Source organism: Mustelus asterias, unplaced genomic scaffold (assembly GCF_964213995.1).
Source record: "Mustelus asterias unplaced genomic scaffold, sMusAst1.hap1.1 HAP1_SCAFFOLD_43, whole genome shotgun sequence".
Taxonomy (NCBI): Eukaryota; Metazoa; Chordata; class Chondrichthyes; order Carcharhiniformes; family Triakidae; genus Mustelus; species Mustelus asterias.
In genome coordinates this window covers 2,160,814-2,180,770 of record NW_027590120.1, presented here as the reverse complement: position 1 = coordinate 2,180,770, position 19,957 = coordinate 2,160,814, and positions in this window count along the sequence as shown.

Sequence of the window (19,957 nt, the reverse complement as noted above, 5' to 3'; positions counted from 1 at the left end):
TGCTCCGGACAGCTCGGCTCAGCAGCGCTCTCTGCGCCTGCGTGCTGGGCTGCCAGCTGAGGGAGTGGGGGAGGGGACTTTGCAAAATCTCTTCCCATCATTTTCTTCCAAGTCCCGCAGTTTGATTTGAAACAGAACAGCTTCTGTTTGTAGCTTCACCACAGACTCAAACTTCACACACAGACTCAAACTTCACCACAGACTCCAACTTCACACACAGACTCCAACTTCACACACAGACTCCAACTTCACACACAGACTCCAACTTCACACACAGACTCCAACTTCACACACAGACTCCAACTTCACACACAGACTCAAACTTCACACACAGACTCAAACTTCACACACAGACTCAAACTTCACACACAGACTCAAACTTCACACAGACTCAAACTTCACACAGACTCAAACTTCACACAGACTCAAACTTCACCACAGACTCCAACTTCACCACAGACTCCAACTTCACCACAGACTCCAACTTCACCACAGACTCAAACTTCACCACAGACTCAAACTTCACACACAGACTCAAACTTCACACACAGACTCAAACTTCACACACAGACTCAAACTTCACACACAGACTCAAACTTCACACACAGACTCAAACTTCACACACAGACTCAAACTTCACACACAGACTCAAACTTCACCACAGACTCAAACTTCACCACAGACTCAAACTTCACACACAGACTCAAACTTCACACACAGACTCAAACTTCACACACAGACTCAAACTTCACACACAGACTCAAACTTCACACACAGACTCAAACTTCACACAGACTCAAACTTCACACAGACTCAAACTTCACCACAGACTCAAACTTCACCACAGACTCAAACTTCACACACAGACTCAAACTTCACACACAGACTCAAACTTCACACACAGACTCAAACTTCACACACAGACTCAAACTTCACCACAGACTCAAACTTCACCACAGACTCAAACTTCACCACAGACTCAAACTTCACCACAGACTCAAACTTCACACACAGACTCAAACTTCACCACAGACTCAAACTTCACCACAGACTCAAACTTCACCACAGACTCAAACTTCACACACAGACTCAAACTTCACCACAGACTCAAACTTCACACACAGACTCAAACTTCACCACAGACTCAAACTTCACCACAGACTCAAACTTCACCACAGACTCAAACTTCACCACAGACTCCAACTTCACCACAGACTCCAACTTCACCACAGACTCAAACTTCACACACAGACTCAAACTTCACCACAGACTCAAACTTCACCACAGACTCAAACTTCACCAGACTCCAACTTCACCACAGACTCAAACTTCACACACAGACTCAAACTTCACACACAGACTCAAACTTCACACACAGACTCCAACTTCCTCCTCTGGACAACATCTGTGAGGAAAACACTTTCTTTCTCCCCCTGGGAAATACAGAGACAGAGAAATTCTCTGGAACTGGAATTAGAGCCAAATATACTGAGGGGGAAATGTTTGTGATTTTGTGGAACCTGTTTTTATTGTCCGAGCTTTTTAAAGTGTAATTTATCCTGTCTATTCAAACACTGTTTCTTAATGCATGATTCAGTGATGTTAATTTTAGATTAATTTTTAAAGTAAATTTTTTTTTAAATGAAACATTGTCTTTCAGTTTATTCCATTGGGATTTGTGGGAATTTGTTTATTATAAGGTGACCATGAGGATCGTAACAACATTGATATGTCTGGTGTTGTTATATGGTGCATATGATGTGGAGATGCCGGTGTTGGACTGGGGTGGGCACAGTAAGAAGTCTCACAACACCTGGTTAAAGTCCAACGGGTTTATTTGGAATCATGAGCTTTCAGCGCGCTGCTCCTTCTCACCTGATGAAGGGGCAGTGCTCTGAAAGCTTGTGATTCCAAATAAACCTGTTGGACTTTAACCTGGTGTTGTGAGACTTCTTACTATATGGTGCATATTAGGTATATCATTTATGGATTTGTATTACAGTTGATGTTGTTTAATTCCAGAATAGTATTGTAACTACTCTGTATATTTTCCAGTCAAAGAGTCAGCAGAGCACAAGATAAATCAATTCAGCAGCTTGAGTCCGTGCCCAGTCTCTGTCGGGGAATCCACTCAGTGCCATTTTTCCTCCATATCCCTGTTCCCCAGTACGTTTAATTCCTTCAAGTGCCCGACAAATTTTATTTTGAAATCACTGGTCGTCTCCACTTCCACCACTCTCATCGTCAGTGAGTTCCAGAACATGATTGCTTGCTCCCTAAGTCAAGTTCTTCCGCATCCATCTGTCATAGAATCATAGAAACCCTACAGTACAGAAAGAGGCCATTCGGCCCATCGAGTCTGCACCGACCACAATCCCACCCAGGCTCTACCCCCATATCCCTACATATTTTACCCACTAATCCCTCTCATCTATGCATCCCAGGACACTAAGGGGCAATTTTAACATGGCCAATCAACCTAACCCGCACATCTTTGGACTTTAATCTCTAATCTCTAATCATGTATCTCTAATCATGTAATAGAGTTCTGAATATTGCTTACATTTTTAGTCCACTAAATATGCAAATTTTTTATATGCTTAGACACAAGCCTGTGTGAAGATTTCGGGAATATGTGTCCTGTACATGAAACAGTCAGCACGGATCTGTCGATTAGGATGAATCAGCACCCTCAGGACAATGTCTATTTCAGGTCCAGCAAAGTGAGAATGGAGGGAGAGTGTTTGGGATGGAGATTTACAAAGTTAAGAATGAGAGGAAAGAATGTTCCACAGAAACTAGAATTGTCTGTTCTGAGTTTTTATCCTGTACTGGCAGCAATGATTCTTGTGAATTTCTTTCACAGGCTATTAGAAGGGGAGAATTTACAGACACAAATCTCAACAAACATGACGTTAGGATCTGACAGAGTCACCCAATTATTCAGGATCTGAATACCATCGGCATTTGAAACTAGAATGGGAAATGTTTGTCTGTTCCTTCAAACTGTTTAAACATCAGTGTGACTGGAAAATCACTGAGACACATTCACTCGAGTGAGAGTATTCCAGTGAACTGACTGTGGAAAGAGCTTTAACCAGTTACACAGCCTGGAAAAGATTGAAGGATTCACAGTGAGGAGAGAGACCATGTATGTGTTATCTGTGGGGTCAAACCTTCATCTGATCCTGGAGATGTACAAAGACACTCAGACCATGGAAATGTAGGGACTGTGGGACGGGATTCAATTGTCCCTCGAAGCTGGAAACCCTTCGATGCAGCCACACTGTGGAGACACCGTTCACCTGCTCTGAGTTTGGAAGGGGATTTCGTGATTCATCCACCCTGAGGAATCACCAGCGACTTCACATCAGGGAGAGGCCATTCACCTGCTCTGAGTGTGGGAAGAAATTCAGCGATTCGTCTGCCCTGCTGACACACCAGCGGGTTCACAATGGGGAGAGACCATTCACCTGTTGTGTGTGTGGAAAGGGATTCACTCAGTCATCTACCCTGCAGAACCACCAGCGATTTCACACGGGTAAGGGACTGTCCCCCTGCTCAGAGCGTGGGAAGGGATTCACTCACTCATCCCTCCCGCTGACAAACCAACGCATTCACACTGGGCCGAGGCCATTCATCTGCTCCGAGTGTGGGAAGGGATTCACTCAATTATCTAGTCTGCTGAGACACAAATGATTACACACTGGGGAAAGGCCATTCATCTGATGTGTGTGTGGGAAGTGACTCAGTCAATCATCCAGTCTGCTGGAATACTGAGGCACCTCCCCCAATAAGGAACCTGTTCAATGCTCTGACTGTGGGAGCTGCTTTAAAACCTTAGCCTACCTGAGGGTCGACCAGCGCATTCACACTGAGGAGACCCCGTTCAGGAGCTCTCACTGTGCAAAGAGGTTTAGAACATCATCTGACCTCCTGAAACATCAGGGAATTCACACTGGGGAGAGACCCTGATAATTCCCACTCACTTTCAGTGATTTCTCATAAAACCTACCAGATTGGAAGCTTCTGCCTGAAATTTTATTTTCCCTTAGTTTCCAAACTGAGACCATTCACCTGCTCAGTGTGTGGGAAAGGATTCACTTGTTCACCCAAGCTGCTGAGACACCATGGCAGTCACACCCATTAGTGATCTTTTGGATGCTCTGACTGTGGCTGTTAATTATATCAATAGAGGTTAAGTTTATTCAGATGGAGGGCGCTGATTAGACAGTTATAATGAGCAGGTAAAAAGTGGGACTCACTAATATAGCTTGGAGTCAGAGTTGAACCTGTAATGTTTGATTCTGTGAACAAATCTATACCAAATAAAGATTGACTCCGCCCCAAGGCTGTCAGGATTATAACATGGTAACAGAAAATGCTTGTCTAATGGTGAAGGTTGGAAACTAAAAGAAAGTATATTTCAGACAGAAGCTTCCAATCCCAGCAGCTTTTGTGAGAAATGACTGAAAGGCAGTGGGAATTGTCAGGGTCTGATTACCTGCTGATGCTCTCGGAGTCTGAACCATACAACCAGTGGAAGAATGAAGTGGCGATGTGGACACGGGTTACATCCCGATCAAGGAGGAAACAAGATCTGGCCTTGGCATTGTCACTTCCTAACACAAGGAAAATCAGCAACAAAGCATTTTCTGATCAGCCAAACTGCAAGTTGACACCTGCACTGGCACGGATGATTCATGGAAAGAATTCACTTCAGGTGGTTGGAGGGTAGAATCCCTGTCAATTGGTCTATGGGAGAAATCCCAGATTCCCCTCTGTGCCGGGCGATCGCCCTCCTGCTTTAAAGGGATACAATTAGTTCCATTTTCAGTCATCAATTATCTGATTGTTCCATGAAAAGAATTGCTCGAAGCAACAAATTATTGGAGATACCAGAAGAGGGTTTCTTCATGTGTAACGTTTGGACTGAAGAAGAAAAACCATCTTTTTCTTCGATTTGTTTTGAAACACTGTTTGTGTGAATTTTTGCGATCCCGGTCAGGACTGTTAACGTTTGCAGAGAAATTCGAACACCCAGTGATTAACTGAAAGAATTACATCACAAGCTTCCACATTGTTAAACAAAAACAAACTTTACTGTATGTTTAAATAAAATTTAAAAAGACAACACTACAAATTGAATACTACACTCAATAAAGATTTTTGATATAAACCTAGTTCTATTTTTTTACCTCACCCCAAGAGTTTCTTTATACTTAACAATATCTTGAAGGTTCATTCACTTCTGTTCCTAGGACCTCCCAAAGGTATGTCAAAGCTCTCCACAATTCACTTTAATTCTCCCCAGTACTCCAGATATTCTCCAAGCTCCAAGAGTTTATGGGAGTCCATCCATTATCTTTTCACTAAACAAGCCTCCAATTTTCCTTTAAGCTCTCAAACTGTGGACTCCTCAGTCCAAACCTGAGCTTCACTGCATTCTTGCTGAGGGATTTAAATGTTGGAAACACCCCTGGTTTCTAATGGTCCTCGAGGCTTCTAGTCCCACAGCTGGTTCACAGCTCCTGGTCCCACAACTGGTGGCTTCCAAGCTAACTGCAGTCTGTCCGCTGTCTATCTGTGGAACCAGGTCATTGATTGGAAAGGACTCAAAGGTTACGGGGAAAAGGCAGGAGACTGGGATTGAGATTTATCAGCCATGATCGAATGGCACAGCAGATTCGATGGGCCAAATAGCCTAATTCTGCTCCTATATCTTATGGTCTAATTCTAACCAAGGCTCCACCCTGAATCACATATCCCCATGGTAACAGAGACCAGGTGGAATATCTGACAGATATTTAGCTTCAAAACTAAACCCTTTTTCCCTGAGGTCTGCATGAAGAACTCACCTAACAAAAATAGTACAATAATTGTCAGACCCAATGTCTCCAGCTAAAAGATCCAGCTGACTTTTACAGTTCTTACCTCTCGAGTTTTGACTTCTTAAACCAACATGGGCCATGCTTTGTGACTGCGAATTCCCTGAGGGTGTTTTCATCAGATTCTCAATCCAGGTTTTCCATTTTTTAAAAGCAACTCTTGCAACTAATTCATATTTCTAAAACATAGGAATTATAAAATTAGATTTTTGTAACAAAAACAGGAAGAAATGGAAATGTATCACCTTCATAATATCCCATTTAGAATATTACAATATACAACATGCTGTATATCTTAACAACAGCCATGATCTTATTGAATGGTGGAGCAGGCTCGAAGGGCCAAATGGCCTACTCCTGTTCCTAAATCCACTGTTTTCCTATGTTGATCTATCTTATAACCTGCAATAGACATAATAATCCCTCCATTGTCCACTTCACATTCACAAGTCCAGCTTGGTAACAGCACACTGCTGGGTTCCATGTCCAGGAATTCAGTCCACTGAAGATGGAAATTACTGCTTGCAGTGTTTTCTGACGGTTTTCTTCTTACAATAATTATAGTCCAAAGTTCCTCCTGCAAAAGGAGAGTCTTCATTGTTGTTCATTTGTGAATTTTCAAGTTCTATTTTGAAAACAGTCTGTACAGAGTTCACATTTTGAAATTTATTTTCTTCCATGTTTGTAGTTCCTCCATTGTTTAAATCCAGAGAGAATATTCCACTCAATTCCACATTGAAACTGTCTTCTTCTTGCTCAGTTATAGCTGATTCCTTTATTGTCCAGGACAATATATTCACAATATCTTTAAAACAGAAATTAAACATTCCCATTTGATTCCAGACAGTAACATATTCTGTTGGTTTGTTCTTTATTGTCAATGTCAGGCTGGGGTTGTTCTCCTTGGAGCAAAGGAGGTTGTGGGGAGATTTGATAGAGGTGGACAAGATTCTGACAGGTTTAGATAAGGTGGACAAAGAAAAGCTGTTCCCACTAGCTGAAGGGACAAGGACGAGGGGGACACAGATTTCTTGTTTTGGGTCAGAGATGCAAGGTGGGGGGGGCGGAGATGTGAGGAAGAATATTCTGATGCAGCGAATGGTAATGACCTGAAACTCGCTGCCTACGAGGGTGGAGGAAGTGGAGACAATAAACAATTACAAAGGAAATTGGATGGGCATTTGGGATGTTCCAAACAGAACGAAGAACAAAGAAAATTTTGTTTTCTCAAAGAAAACAAAAAAAAAGAACAAAGAAAATCCATCAAGACATCATTTGGCTGAGTGTGGCAGAAAGGGACCGACACAGGGTTGGAGTCGGTGGGATTTGGCGGGGGGGGAACTCTCCACCGGTTGGGGATATACCAGGTACAGACAAGGATGGCTGTGGTTGTTGGAGGTCAGTCATCACTGCAAGGGTCACTGCAGGGTTCATCTAAAACTCTGCTGGCCATGTTTAAACTCACATTAAGTGTTATTCCACTATCACCCTCGTGCACGATGATCCACCCAGTAAAGCAACAACTTAATATTAAAATTCTCATCCTTGGTTTCAAATCACTCCATGACCTTGCCTGTCCCAATATCTATAATCTCCTATAAGCCCCACAACCCTCAATATATTACACGGCTCTAATTCTGGTCTTTAGTTTGTCCCTGACCTTGCTTCACCATTGCAAGCTCTACCTTCAGTTGCTTAGGCTCCAACCTCTGGAATACCATCCCTACACATCTCCAACTCTCCACCTCGCTTTACTCCTTGAAGACACCCCTTAAAATCTACCACTTTGACCAAACCTTTGGTCATCTAACCTAATATCTTCTTTGTGGCTCAATATCATACTTTATTTTACAATGCTCCCTGGATGTTTTATTATTTTAAGGCGCTATATAAATATATTTTGTTGTTCCTCATGTCTCCTGGGCCTAATCATTTTCAGCGGCTTCATTCATTACCGTCTCCCCACCGTAGGGTGGGAAACGGGGATGTTCACTGATGATTGCAGTGTATATTACCATTCACAACTCTGAATACTGAAGCTGCCCGCATGCAGCGCAGGACCAGGACAACATTCAGGTTGGAACTGATTGTCAATTCATATTGACACCACATAATTATCAGGAAATATCTATTTCCAGCAAGAAAATCTAACCATCTTCCCTTGATATTCAATGGCATTACCATCAGTGAATGTCCCACCAGCAATAACTTTGGGGTTACCATTGACCAGTCATTTAAATACTGTGGTTACAGGAGCAGATCAGAGGTTGGGAGTTTTGTGGCAGGTTACTCACTTAATGACTCCCCATAGGCTTGCCATGATTCACAAGGTATAAATCAGGAGGAAGGTGGAATATTCCCTACCTGGATGAGTGTATCTGCAACAAATTTGTAGATCATATCCAGGACAAAGTAGCTCGCCTGATCAGCATCTCAAATACCACCTTAAACATTCACTCTCCACCATTAGCCCACAGTGGTGGCAGTGTATCCCACATATGAGATGCACTGCAAGAAATCACCAAGGCTGTTTTCACAGCATGTTCCAAACCCTAACTTCTACCACTTGAAAAACAAGTGCAGCCAGTGTATGGGAATGCCACCATCTGCAAATTGTACTCATCACATACCATTCTGACTTGAAACTCAATCACCATTCCTTCTCTGTCACTGCATCAAATTCCTGGAACTCCCTAACAGCGTTGTGGGTATACCTACACCAGATGGATTGCCGCGATTCAAGAAAGTGGCTCACTTTCTTCACAAGGGCAATTAGTGATGCACAATGAATGTTGGCCTTGCCAGCCACATTCACATCCCCTGAAAGAATTTTTAAAAATCCTCATCCCTGGTATCATTCTCAGCCATGAGGACTGCAATTATCAATGAACAGCTCCGCTTTTGACTTTATGATGGGGGGAGGGTCATTGGTGGAGCAACTGAGGATGGATGGGCCTCGGACACTACCCTAGGGCTGAGATGATTGGCCTCCAACAACTGCGATCATCCTCCTCTGTGCGGGATGTGGCTCTCGCCGGTGGAGAGTTTCCCCCTGATTCCCATTGACTTCAATGTTAATCGGGTTGCTCGATGCCACGCACAGTCAAACGCTGCCTTGATGTCAATGGCAATCACTCCAACATCACCCAGTTCAACTCTTTTGTCCATGTTTGGACAAAGGCTGTAAATGAGGCAGGAGGTGAGTAGTCCGAGGTGGAACCCAAAATGAGCATCAGTGAGCAAGTTGTTGCTGTATAAATGCTGCTTGATCGCACCGTTGGCAACAACATCTTCCATCATTTTGCTGATGATCGAGACGAGAGACATTGGATGGTAGTTGGCCAGTTTGGATTTTTCCTTATCCATTGCCTTCAGCTGTTTATTGATATCCCTTGAAGTGAATCGAATTGGCTGAAGATGGGCATCTGTGATACTAGGGACCTCAGGGTGGATAATCCATATGGAGATTAGAGAAGCTGGAATTGCACTCTATAGAGCAGGAAAGGTTAAGGAAAGATTTAATAGAGATATTCAAACTTTTGAGAGGTTTTAGTCCTATTTTCAAGAAGGGGAATAGGGATAGCCCAGGTAATTACCGACCAGTGAGTCTAACCTCAGTGGTTGGTAAACTGATGGAGAAGATCCTGAGGGAAAGGATATATGAGCATTTAGAGAGGTTTAGTATGCTCAAGAATACTCAGCATGGCTTTGTCAAGGGCAGGTCGTGCCTTACGAGCCTGGTGGAGTTCCCCTCGCACCTTAAACCCATGCCCCGAGTAATTGACTCTTCCACCCTGGGAAAAAGCTTCTGATTATCCACTCTGTCCATGCCCCTCATAATTTTGTAGACTTCTATCAGGTCGCCCTCCTCAACCTCCGTCGTTCCAGTGAGAACAAACCAAGTTTCTCCAACCTCTCCTGATAGCTAATGCCCTCCACACCAGGCAACATCCTGATAAATATTTTCCGTACCCTCTCCAAAGCCTCCACGTCCTTCTGGTAGTGTGGTGACCAGAATTGAACACGAGATTCCAAGTGCGGTCTAACTAAGGTTCTATAAAGCTGCAACAAGACTTGCCAATTTTTAAACTCAATGCCCCGGCCAATGAAGGCAAGCATGCCGTATGCCTTCTTGATTATCTTCTCCACCTGCATTGCCACTTTCAGTGGCCTGTGTACCTGTACACCCAGATGCCTCTGCCTATGAATACTCTTAAGGGTTCTGCCATTTACTGTATATTTCCCATCTGTATTAGACCTTCCAAAATGCATTACCTCACATTTTTCCGGATTAAACTTCATCTGCCATCTCTCCGCCCAAGTCTCCAACTGATCTATATCCTGCTGTATCCTCTGCCGGTCCCGATCGCTTTCCGCAAATCCACCAACCTTTGTGTCGTCCACAAACTTACCAATCAAACCAGTTACATTTTCCTCCAAATCATTTATATATATTACAAACAGCAAAAGTCCCAGCACTGATCCCTGAGGAATGTCACTTGTCACAGCCCTCCATTCAGAAATGTACCTTTGCACTGCCAACCTCTGTTTTCTTCTGACTAAATATCTCTAAACTTCCTAACACCCTGTCACTCTGTGATCCTTGTGACATTTGAAATCAGGTATTCGCAAAAAGACTCAAAGAGCATCAGCCCACTGGAGGCTGAGACCAGCCAGTCCAGCACAAAGAAACCCTCTGACCCTTCCCATTGACCAACTGTGAGAATGAACAAAATGCAGTCCTGGAGGCAACTGAGAGCAGAAACAATAACAGCATAATCCAACCACTGTCATCACTCGTGAACTTGCTGGTGTCTCAGCAGCTCCGATGAAACTCTGAAACGCTTTCCACACTGAGAGCAGGTGAATGGCCTCTCCCTGTGTGAACTCGCTGGTGTGTCTGCAGGTCAGATGAGTTCGTAAATCCCTTCCCACACTGAGAGCAGATGAATGGTCTCTCCCCAGTATGAACTCGCTGGTGTATCTGCAGGTGGGATGACCGAATGAATCCCTTCCCACACTGAGAGCAGGTGAACGGCCTCTCCCCTGTGTGACGGCGCTGGTGTCTCTGCAGGTCGGCTGACTGAGTGAATTCTTGCCCACAGTGAGAGCAGATGAACGGTCTTTCCCCAGTGTGAACTCGTTCGTGCGTCCGCAGGTTGGATGAGTTCATGAATCCCTTCCCACACTGAGAACAGGTGAATGGCCTCTCCCCATTGTGAACTCGCTGGTGTCTCTGCAGGCTGAATGACCGAGTGAATCCCTTCCCACACTGAGAGCAGGTGAATGGCCTCTCCCCAGTGTGAACTCGCTGGTGTCTCTGCAGGTGGGATGAGCGAGTGAATCCCTTCCCACACTGAGAGCAGGTAAATGGCCTCTCTCCAGTGTGAACTCGCTGGTGTGTCAGCAGGCTGGATGACTGAATGAATCCCTGCCCACATTGAGAGCAGGTGAATGGCCTCTCCCCAGTGTGAACTCGCTGGTGTGACTGCAGGTTGGATGACCGAGTGAATCCCTCCCCACAGTGTGAGCAGGTGAATGGCCTCTCCCCTGTGTGACGTAGCTGGTGTGATTGCAGGTTGGATACCCGAGTGAATCCCTTCCCACACTGAGAGCAGATGAACGGCCTCTCCCCAGTGTGGCTGCGCCGATGATCTTCCAGCAGGGATGGGTATCTGTATCCCTTCCCACAGTCCACACATTCCCATGGTTTCTCCATGGTGCAGGTGTCCTTACCTCTCTCTTGGGTAGACAATTAGTTGAAACTTCGTCCACACACAGAACAAGATTACAGTCTCTCCCCGCTGTGAATGGTGTGATATTTATTCAGACTGTGTAACTGGTTAAAGCTCTTTAGTCAGTGCATTGGAACACAGTCACTCAAGTGTGGCAGTGTGTTGATGCTTTTTCACTCACACTGACATTTCAAATCTTTTCAAATCGACAGACTGGACAATCATTTCTCCTTCTGGATTCAAAGTCCGATGATATTGAGGTCCCAAGGAATATGACTCTGTCAGATCTAGACGTGAAGTTTGAGATTTCAGCCTGTGATTCCTCTTTCAATATCCTGTAAAATGAGTTTACAAAAGTCATCAGTGTCAGTACAGGATAGAAATTCAGAACAGACAATTTCTATGGAACATTCTTTCCTCTCTCATTCCCCAAAAGCTGGAAATCTCCATCCCACACACTGTCTCCCCATTCTCAGCAGGTCTGGCAGCATCTGTATGGAGAGAAAAGAACTGATGTTTCAGAGCTTTGACAAAGGGTCATCTAGACAAGAAACATCAGCTCTTTTCTCTCCTTACAGATGCTGCTGGACCTGCTGAGATTTTCCAGCATTTTCTCTCTTGGTTTCAGATTCCAGCATCCTCAGTAATTTGCTTTTATAAGGCTGCAGATACCACCTCCCAAGTAACGTGCGTGTGCCCAAGACATCACCACTTGTTTCCCTTATTTCTTTCGCACCCATGGTGCTCTCCGCAGTAAATACAGAGAAGTATTCATTACAAATCTCACCCATCTCCTGTGGCTTCACACACAGATGGCCATACTGATTTTTAAGGGGACCTATTCTCTCTCTAGCCACCCTTTTACTCTTAATATAGCTACAGAACCTCTTGGAATTTTCTTTAATCTTACCTGCCAGATCCATACCATACTCTCTTTTTGTCCTCCTGATTTCTCTCTTCAGTATTTTCTTACACTTTTTATAGTCAGAGTGATTCACTTGTCCCCAATTGCCTAAACCCAATGTATGCTTCCTTCTTTTACCTGACCAGAGCCTCAATGTCCCTTGTCTGCCAGAGAACCATAAATTTACCATTCTTTCCCTTCATTTTAACAGGAATATACTGCCCCTAGACTCTTGATATCACACTTTTAAAACCTCCCATTTGCCAGTCATTCCTTTCCCTTCAAACAAACTCACCTAATCGACATCTGCTAGATCCTGCCTAATGCCCACAAAAGTGGCCCTGCTCCAGTTCAGGGCCTTGACCTGTGGACCTGTCCTATCTTTTTCCAGAACTATTTTGAAACTATTGGTGCTCCCAATAGTGCTCCCTGACTGACACTTGAGTCACTTGCTCCACCTCATTTCTTAACTGTCTAATAGAAAGTGAGTCCAGGAATTGATGATGAAAAATAAGGAGCTGGGAGATGAATTGAACAAGTATTTTGCCTCGGTGTTCACAATAGAGGATACAGTTAAAACTCAGAAACAGCTGGAAATCAGAACAGTAATTAATTAATAATAATGAATCATAAAATACAGAGTAGAAGGAGGCCATTCAGCCCATCGAGCCTGCACCGACAACAATCCCATCCAGGCCCTATCCGCATATTTACCTGTTAATCCCCCTAATACCAAGTGGCAATTTATCATGGCCAATCCGTCTAACCGGCACATCTTTGGACTGTGGAAGGAAACCGAAACACCCGGAGGAAACCCACACAGACACGGGGAGAATGTAGAAACTCTGCACAGACAGCGACCCGAGGCTGGAATTGAACCCGGGTCCCTGGCGCTGTTAGGCAGCTGCACTAACCACTGTGCCACCGGGCCACATGTCAGTGCCATCGCCCGACTCCAGCCCAGTCTCAGCTCATCTGGAACCATCTCCCATTCCATTGTGACGTCACACTCTCAACCATTCCATTGTGACGTCACACTCTCACCCATTCCATTGTGACGTCAGGGCTTCCCTCTCCGATCACAATCCCTGCCGGCCTCCCACATGCAGCCTCAATGGCGGCAGTCAGCCCGGGTCAAACACTACAAGCTGCCGCTTCATTTGGTACAAAGGGGGGGGACCGGGAAGTTCATTTCCGGGGTTTGGGTTTGAACAACATGTTTACAAAGTCTCTCCACCCACCCGCCACATTTATCATTCCCCGCGCGCCGCCCTCTACCTCGTATTGATCTCGCTTCCGAGTTAAAACCGTCCGTCTGTCGCCATTACCCGCACTGCGCATGCTTCAGGTCCCGCCCCTCATTCACTCCGATTGGTTGGAGGACCAGCCGATCCCGCTCGGTCCTCCAGCCCCGCCCCCTCCTCCTATTGGCCCGGAGCTGCCGTCAATCAGTGCCTGGGCATTGTGATGTGGAGCATGCGCAGTGTCATTGCTGTCCTTGGCGCTTGTTTGTCCCGGAGAAGCGGAGTCAGCGTTAGGCGGTGGCTGGGAGGATTTGGAAACACTTTGTGGATCCGCAAACCCTTCAGAATCATTGTCAGCTCCCTGGTTTGCAGCTGCGGGGCTTCTCCCTCCCTCCCTCCCGGGAACAGGCCCAGGTTAACGGCCCCATCCTGGCTCAGCCACTGGAGGATGGTTCACATCAGAGGATGGGGGAGGGGGACAATAAATAAGAGGTTACACTTTGGCCTCAAATCAATGAGGACTCTGATCGCTGGGAAGGAAGGAAACCCTGGGAGGTGGGCGGGGAGGATTCACAAACACCCGCTGGAGGCCCCAACACCCCCAGTAAAAAGCTGCAGCTCCCTGCAGTGACCAGGAGAGAAAATAATTGATTGATTTTATTTTCACTCTGTACAAAAGAACTGAAACCAGCCAGAATAGAGAGTGGGAGAAAAGATTTGTGAAGATATTTCACACTGGGTTTGCCAGGCTGACCAACTCTCTGAGAAAATGAAAGGACATCCTTCATGAGTCTGTCGGAGCAGGTGAGCAGTATTGTGTGCGGTGCTGCTGGAACTGTGTGGGTGGGCACGGGCTGGTTGGCAGCCAGAACAGTTGGAAGAGGGTGCTGCACAGATCCATCTTATGGATGAAACAGCACCATACGCCATGCAGCCTGGCACATTGTCCAAACACGGGACAATCGTTGAAATATGAGATGGTTGGTCCGTGTGGGAGTTGGTTGCAGGACAGGGAGGAGGGAAAGTGTTCAGGATGAGGATTTACTGCTTTACAGGAACAAGTGAGGAAACGATGTTCCACAGAACATAGTTTCAAATTCCAGTATCCGCAGTGATTTGCTTTGATTCCAAATAAACTTATCGCACTTTAACCTGGTGTTCTGAGACTTCTTACTCTGCAAACTCCACACAGACAGTCACCCACCGCTGGAATCGAACCGAGACTCAGTGAGGCAGCAGTGCGAACCGCTGTGCCACAGTGAAGGGAGTTTGCCGCAAATTTCGGGTGATAACAATGGGCTGGATGTTGCTCAGAATGTGGAGCACTGCAGCAAAGTACAGGCAGACAGAGACAGAGCAGCAAACTGGACTGAGAAATGGAGTCTGCAGACTGGAACTGGCAGCATAGGGAGAGGTTATTTAGTCTAACACTCACAGCAATCTACAACCCACTCCCATTACCGAGACAGTGAGACAGAGATTACAAACACTCACCAACACAGCTCCACTGAAACATCCCAGGAAAAAGAGGGAATCTGTGGCAGTTCCTGTCCTGAAATAGCCCCAGGACTGTCACTCAAACCCCCAACCCCGCCCAGTTCACAGCTCAGCCTCTCAGCTTGCAGCTTCCTGCACCTTGAGCCAACCCTGTCCAGGTGTGGGAGGGATGTGGAACCACAGAGTGGGGGGAGGGGTGACCTCCTGCTGTGCCCCAAATAGTTTCTCCTTCCCCTCCCCCTTGGCTCTCTAAGGTCTGAATGTGGATGTGTTGATGGACATTGCAGAGCCTCACTGAGCTTATCCTGGGTCACCCCCTCCCCCTGGGTTCAGTGTGTTCAGTTCGCTGCTTCTTTCCCTGCTGAACCTTCAGTTAATCAAAAACAGAAAGTGCTGGAAAACCTCAGCAGGTCTGATCACATCTGTGATCATCCAGACTGGAAGCATTAACTCCATTCTCTCTCCACAGATGCTGTCAGACCTGCTGAGATTTTCCAGCATTTTCTGTTCCTGTTTCAGATTCCAGCATCCGCAGTATTTTGCTTTTATCTTCATTTAAACAAGCATTCTTTGATGGCCTTTACCCTCCGTGCTCCTTTCCAGAGCTTCCCACCTTCTGCTATTGTCCCTGACTCCCACATTAACTGTCATTCCTTCCCTTTATCCCGCTCACATCCCGCTCGAAACTCAGGCTCAGAGTTTTACCGCCATCTCCCCCTCCCCCAGCTCCCACATCCCAACACCCGGAATCTCTAACCCAGCGGTTCCAGTTTGTCTGGTTTGAGTTCAGATTTGCCGCAGCACCGACAGGATTTCACTTCAAACCAGCCGGAACTGACTGCTCACAAATCCCAAAATGTTTCTCCAGCAGCCCGGGCTTGTTAACGTTGTTTAAAGTCAGCGCCCAAATGCAGTTACTCTCCTCAGTTTAAAAAACTTCTCCGTTTAATCCAAAGTATTATTCGCACCAGACACAAATATAAAATTGTGAACGTTACCCCCCGCCCCCCCAACGAGACCCGAGCTGGGGTGTCCTGAGTAAGAGACATCTGTTTCGGGTGTGACAATTCTTACACATTCTCTGGTTGACATCAAACGGAAAACGCTGGAAATTGCCCCCATTACCGAGACAGTGAGACAGAGATTACAAACACTCACCAACACAGCTCCAGTGAAATGTCCCAGGGAAAAGGGGGAATCTGTGGCTGTTCCTGTCCTGATATCGCCCCAGGATTGTCACTCAAAACCTCAACCCGGCCCAGTTCACAGCAAATTGCTGCTTTTGTCAAAAGGGTCACTTGGACTCGAAACCTCAGCTCTTTTTGTCTCCTTACAGATGCTGCCAGACCTGCTGAGATTTTCCAGCGTTTTCTCTTTTGGCTGGAAATACTCAACAAGTCAGGCAGCCTCTGTGGAGAGAGGAACAGACTGAATGTGACCTGTCATCGGAACTGGGAAATATATTATTATTTCTCGCAACTGAAAGAGACACTTTACAGCCTTCAGAACAAAACTGAGCTCAACAATTTTACACCACAATCTCTGCCCCCATTGTGATCTGTGTTTCGTTGCTGCTTTTTTCACCTCATTTCCCTCTTGTTTACTTTACATTCAGACTATCGCTCACCGGCTATTCACACCTCATCCAGAACATCTTTTGTGTCTTTACTTGTTCAATTACCACTTGTTTTGGTCTTGGGCCGTGAAACATTTTGTCAGTTTGCAGATCTTTCATTTTGTTCTTCTCCACCTCCCTCTCTCAATTCTTCAGAGGTCAGTCTTTGACAAAGGGTCATCTGGACTCGAAACGTCAGCACCTTTCTCTCCTGACAAATGCCCGTGACCGCTGAAGTGCGTCATGGGCATTCAGCCTCTGATCTTTGGGTAAGCATTCTCCAAGGTGGCCTTCACGACACACGACAGCGCAGAGTCGCTGAGCAGAAACTGATAGCCAAGTTTCGCACACATGAGGACGGCCTAAGCCGGGATGTTGGCTTTATGTCACACTATCAGTAACCCCCACAGCTTGCCTCCTGGACTTGCTGGCTGTCCTGTCTGGAGACAATACACATCTCTTTAACCTGTGCTTAATGCTCCCTCCACTCACATTGTCTGTATCTTTAATAACTGGTTGGCTGTAGAGATTTGCATTCTAATCAGTATTCTGTAACTTGATTTTGTGTCTCTGTGCCCTGTTTGAGAGCAGATTTCCACTCCATCTGACGAAGGAGCAGCGCTCCAAAGGCTAATGGGATTTGCTATCAAATAAACCTGTTGGAATTTAACCTGGTGTTGTTAAAACTGTTACTCTAAATATATCCCCATCACTCCGGGTGGGAGTGGAATTGATGATTTCTTGACTGTCTGTCTGCACTGCTGCCTCACAGCGCCAGGGACCCAGGTTCAATTCCCAGCTTGGGTCACTGTCTGTGCGGAGTCTGCACGTTCTCCCCGTGTCTGTGTGGGTTCCCTCTGGGTCCTCCGGTTTCCTCCCACCGTCTGAAAGATGTGCTATTTAGGTGCATTGACCCAAACAGGTGCTGGAGTGTGGCGACGAGGGGAATTTCACAGTAACTTCATTGCAGTGTTAATGTAAGCCTTACTTGTGACTAATAAATAAATTTAACTTTTAACTTTAATTTTGTGAACTCATAGAATCGTAGAATCTTACAGTGCAGAAGGAGGCCATTCAGCCCATCGAGTCTGCACCAACCACAATCCCACCCAGGCCCTATCCCCGTAACTCCACATATTTAACCTGTTAATCCTCCTGACACTAGGGTCAATTTTGCATGGCCAGTCAGCCAAAGCAGCACATCTTTGGACTGTGGGAGGAAACCGGAGCACGCGGAGGAAACCCACGCAGACACAGGGAGAATATGCAGACTCTGCACAGACAATGACCCAAGCCAGGAATTGAACTCAGGTCCCTGGTGCTGTGAGGCAGTCGTGCTAACCACTGTGCCACCATGCCGCCCTCATCTCCTTGAACAAATAGTAAATTGTAGAGATTATAAAGTTTGAATTGTAATATCTAATGGTGTAAAATATCTGGGAGCAGAGTGGATGTGATAAAGGCTGGAATACAGACTGTGGGAATGAGGGTGAAACTGCTGTGCTCAGTGAATGGTTCTTATTGGAGGGAGGGATGTAGCGGGATCTTCCTTTTTACTCCACTCACAGGCTGATGTTTGAGGGTCTGCCGATAGCTGTGAGTGTCTCTCTCTTACAGGCCTTGAAATTTCAAAGGCCGGGGAATGCTGCACTGGGGCAAGTCCACAGGAGAGAGCGCTGAACCAGGCTCACCGTTTACACCTGACCGGTAACCTGATACTTATATCACACAGCCATCCCAAAACCGCCACCAAGGCCTGAGTGATTCTCTCCCTTGTCGGTGGGACAACGGCCACCCTGCACCCACTCCACTCGAGTAGGTCTCCAAGAGAGAGAACAGAGAGACTCTGTCCCTTTTATCTCCTGACCAGCAGTCTCCCTTGAGTGAGTGGGTTCGAATCGCTCAGATCACCCTCGGTTCGAGACTCCGGATTTATGGTAAGGGATATTGAAAACGTGACCTCGTCAGAGTGCACTGATGAGAGAACAAGAGGCAAGACAAACTCCAAATGAGTTTCAAAACTTAGTGATTTATTTAACAATAAAATCAACCTCTTCAATACCCCACCACACATGAATAAAACTTATACTTCATACTACACTATGGGAGAAATGCTAATGGGTACAATGTATTCCTGAACTTTAAAATTACAATACACCACCCCTCCCCTTGCCTCAACCTCTATCCTATCCTCGGGAGCTTCACAAGGTTGGCTGGGATACTCACAATTCTAAAAGGGGTTCCTTTGTGGTCGGCTCAAATGTCTTAGTGCAGGGTCGAAACTGAAGAGAGCTCAGTCCTGCTTGTCTGCTTCTCAGCTTGCGATTCTGGAAGAGAGCTTGGTTCTGCTTGTCTGTGTCACTGCTTGCGATTCTGGAAGAGAGCTTGGTTCTGCTTGTCTGTGTCACTGCTTGCGATTCTGGAAGAGAGCTTGGTTCTGCTTGTCTGTGTCCCTGCTTGTGATTCTGGAAGAGAGCTTGGTCCGGCTTGTCTGTGTCCCTGCTTGTGATTCTGGAAGAGAGCTCGGTTCTGCTTGTTTGACTCTCAGCTCAATTTAACAAAAACACCTTCCCTGCCCCCGTAGGTGATTTTCAAGGACAATGGGGCTTTCGATCACCGGCAGTTTCAGTTTAATTTAGTCAAGTCCACACACAAAAGGCTGGAACTGCCTTGACCCCCCGTGGGTCGTTATTTCAATGTCTTCTGTGGATGGGCCGATTTCTGTGGCCATGGACTCCCTGCTGGTCTGTTTACTGTCCTTTGTCCGTCTGATGATTCGATCACTGGTGTGTCTGCCTTTTTGGCCACTTGCATATTCAGGGGGCTCACACCTTTTTTTCTCTTAGCACAGTCCACCGACAGGTTATGTTTGTCTTGCCGAACCTTCTGGGAGGTTTTTAATCAGCCAACAGCCAGAGTTGGCCACTTTTAAACTGCTACGACAACGGATGAATGAACACCACTCGACAATCACCTGGCAAGACTGTTCTCTCCCTGTGGGGGAGCACTTCAGACATCACGGGCATTCAGTCTTGGATCTTCAGGTAAGCGTTCTCGGCCTTCATGACAGCGCA